The sequence below is a fragment of the Kogia breviceps genome, chromosome 2 (genome assembly GCF_026419965.1).
Source record: "Kogia breviceps isolate mKogBre1 chromosome 2, mKogBre1 haplotype 1, whole genome shotgun sequence".
NCBI lineage: Eukaryota > Metazoa > Chordata > Mammalia > Artiodactyla > Physeteridae > Kogia > Kogia breviceps.
Window position 1 is genome coordinate 83,263,497 of NC_081311.1, and position 3,979 is coordinate 83,267,475.

The window sequence follows — 3,979 nt, forward strand, 5'->3', positions numbered from 1 at the left end:
CACTGGATAAAATCGATTGATATTACAATGTTATATTTATTTTTTTCTATAATGAGGATTTAACATCGTTATGTTCATGTTACTGAAATGTTTTAAAAGCCTAGGTTTTCTAGTTTTTGTTTTTCTCTATGAGGAGTCATAGGTACAAAACTGTTAGCTTATTTAAGTAAGAGTTCTGCTACTATCAGAATTGTGAATTAAGTCAGATGGCAACTTTTTAGGATTCCCTTGAACGGGAGATTTCAGATGTACAAAATGTGAATTTACTCTAAAAACTGGGTGTTAGGGACTTCCCTGGCAGTCCAGTGGTTAAGACTCTACGCTTCCAATGCGGGGGGCGTGGTTTTGATCCCTGGTCAACTGAGATCCCGCATGCCATGGGGCGCAGACAAAAATAAATAAGTAAAAATAAAAATGTAAAAAGTGGGTTTCATACCATCTACACATCTTTAAGTGAAGAAAATATAATGTGGGCTATATGACCTAGGAACTAGGATCATAAATGACAAGGATCTCCTTTTTTTTTTTAAACAATACGTGGATATTGCGGGAACTATCACATATAATTGATTTAACAGTATTTAGCGAATGCTATGCCTCACATTGACTAAAATGCGGATGGGGAGGACAAAATAAAGTTAAGCATGCTTTCGCTTAATATGCTTAAAAATTGGTGAAAATAGAGAATAAAAACTTGGAAAAAATAAATTAGCAAATTAAAGGCAAAACTGTTGCAAATTAAATTCAGCAAAATTAGTTTATCAATAAATAATTGAGTAATTGCAAACCGTGTTGGGAAAAAAACAAAAAACAAGACCAAAAAACCTGCATGTCGCAGTTTAAGTGTCATGGGAATGCTGAGAAGGAAGAGAGCAGTGTTATTCTGAGGAGTTTGGAAAGGCCTCGTGGAATTGTTGGCCTTGGAGCAGGTCCTGGAAGAGGGGACAAGGTTTAGGTGTGCAAGGAAGATGGGCGTGCAAGTGTGAGTAAAGACACGCAGCAGGAGTGCGTGTGTGCTTGGGACAGTCTTGTGAAGTAATGTCACTGTCACAGCGCCGTTGCAGATGTGCTGGAGATTTGAGGAGAGGAACGCTGTGTCTAATTCATCCCTACTAAGGAAGCTTCCATCATGCAGAGGGTAGGAGGTAAAAAGTCCACGTCATGCCCGAGCCCCCGGTGACCCCCTCAGCATAGGTGCCATTGGTAAGAGTTTCTCATCATCTTTTCCCTGGAAATTGGACTGTATGGCACCTACTGTTGAGCCTCTTGCTCTTATTCGAGTGCCACCTGTTCAATATTTCTCAGAACTGCTCACATCAGTACCTCACTGGGCTGGATTTTTCTGTGATTGAACAGCACTCAATCACAATGAATGGATCTGTCAGTATCGTGCACTTTCCAATTACTTTGCTGTCTTCAGGTTTTTTTCAGGATTGCCAAAAATCATGAAAAAAGCTCTCTGTGCATGTATCTTTGCTTACATGTGTGACTGTGTCTTAGGACACATTTCTAGAAATTGCTCAGCCAAACCGTACATTTTAAATTTAGGTAAATGGGACTTCCCTGGTGGTGCAGTGGTTAAGAATCTGCCTGCCAATGCAGGGGACACGGGTCAGAGCCCTGGTCCAGGAAGATCCCACATGCCTCGGAGCAAATAATTTACATCTTTTAACTCAATTTTGAAGTTTTCACACACACACGCACACAAGTTGGCATGCAACAGCTGTCCTAAGGTAAAACACAGTCACCTTAAAACTGTTGCAAGTATTTTCACCCAAGGTTGAAAAATTGTTTATCCTGAACATGAAAACCTGTAACAAATTTAAATTAATTATATAAAACTCGTTACTTGTAGTTTTCCCCTTGCAAACATCCAAAAAACACATGTCCAAGTAACTAATATACATCAGTCACAACATGGTCCTGGAGCATCCCCACACCAAAACTAGATGCTCCTTTAATTTTAAACCCATCATCACAGACCAAGAGAACATCATTTCGTTTTATACAAAACAAAATTCATATGTGCCAAAAAAGAAAGAGCCAAAAAAAACCAGAAACAAAAACCCTAGTACTGACAGTAATGTTAAGTACACTAATTAGTGGCCAAAATGCCACTGACCAAAAATAAAATAGTGGCCGTATATCACTGCAAAGAAATCCAAGAGGCTTTTAACCCTTTGGCATCAGAAATCCAGATTCTTCCAATTATGTGAACGCATACCTCCTACGTGCCGAGAATAGAGAAAGTGTATGTGCTGGCATAGAGAGAAAAAGAACTACCGTTCACTGCACCACGCAGAGAACTGGCTTTAACAGAGACTTCTTACAAGGTTAGGCAGGAACCAAAAAACGGTTAGGAGCTGCTTGTGTCAACAATTTTAAGTGGAGGTGATTGAGTTATAAGGTTCAAAGTAAAACTTTAAAGGGGAAATAGGTTAAGCTGGATAGAAAATGTCAAGATTCAGATTGTTGTTTCTGGTAAGGACTCAACAAAATGAATCTTTAATGACTTGAACTGCAGATAAGGGACCCCACGAATGCAGTCATTTTTAGTAAAGTGCTATCAGTAAAGTACTATCCTGAACAAACTGCATTTTATGATGAAAACAAAAGGAAAGAATAAGGACCATACACCTATATTCCACTCACAGTGTTTGAGTTCTGGAAGGACCTATATAATGAAGGAAGAATTCAAATGTGAAATCATGCTAATCACATGTCAAATATTCACTATAACTTTACCAAAAAAGTGTTTTCCCCCAATATCTGTTAATCACAAAGAAACAGAAGCTGTGAATGTACAGTTCAAAAAATAAAAACGGAGAAACTGCTAAAACAAAACTTACTATGTTCCGTCCATGTGAGCAGCAAATGTGTATTTCCCACTGGACTCCCGGTCTCCTTTGTAAATTCCCGCATCATCAGGCCCTGTAATCTCCACGTCGATGTCCAAGAAGCTGCCCTTGGCCACCTCCAAGACGAGGCCCATCTCGGTGCCCGAGGTGACCCGCTGGAAGAAGCACTCCTTGGCATGCCCGTCGATGCTGGTGAGGTAGCTCGAGGCCGTGGCCGGGAGGGCGGCCAGGAGCGCCAGCAGTTCAGCGAGCGTCCTCACGGCGGGGCTGGGGCCGAAGCCAGGACCCAGGACCGGGACTGTGGCCTCCAGAGTATTCTGATTGTAATAAGATTTATTCATTTTTACTCATCTTTGAAAAAAACTTACCAAGTTTTGCTTGTAATTTTTATGAGTGAGATTCAGCAACATTGTATTTCTTTTTTTTTTTTTAAATTAATTTATTTATTTTTGGCTGTTTTGGGTCTTCGTTTCTGTGCGAGGGCTTTCTCTAGTTGCGGAGAGCCGGGGCCACTCTTCATCGCAGTACGTGGGCCTCTCACTATCGGGGCCTCTTGTTGCGGAGCACAGGCTCCAGACGCGCAGGCTCAGTAGTTGTGGCTCACGGGCCCAGTTGCTCCGCGACATGTGGGATCCTCCTAGACCAGGGCTCGAACCCGTGTCCCCTGCATTGGCAGGCAGACTCTCAACCACTGTGCCACCAGGGAAGCCCAATTTCTTTTTTCATTAAGCTCCCTACATCTGTCCCTTGCCATTCTTCTCTTAGATGATCTTTGTCTTATGATTTTGTAGTTTATAGTATATTTAGGAAATTAATTTTCATGTGTACTAAGTGTTACAGATATTTTCCCCCTCGTTTGTCATTTATTCATTTATCTATTTATTTATTTTTGGAGTACAGTATATGTTAATCTGTTACGAAGCCAGACTTATCTGAGTTTTTTCTGTGTGATTCCTATGTTTTCGGTCAGACTTTGAAAGGCCTTACTCACTTTCGGATTCCAAAATCATTCATGCTTTTCTTCTAGCAATTTAGTATATTGTAGTGTTTGAAATTTTGCTCCATCTGTAATTTGTTTTAAAGAATGATATAAGAATCCCATTTTCCCAAACAAATTGCTG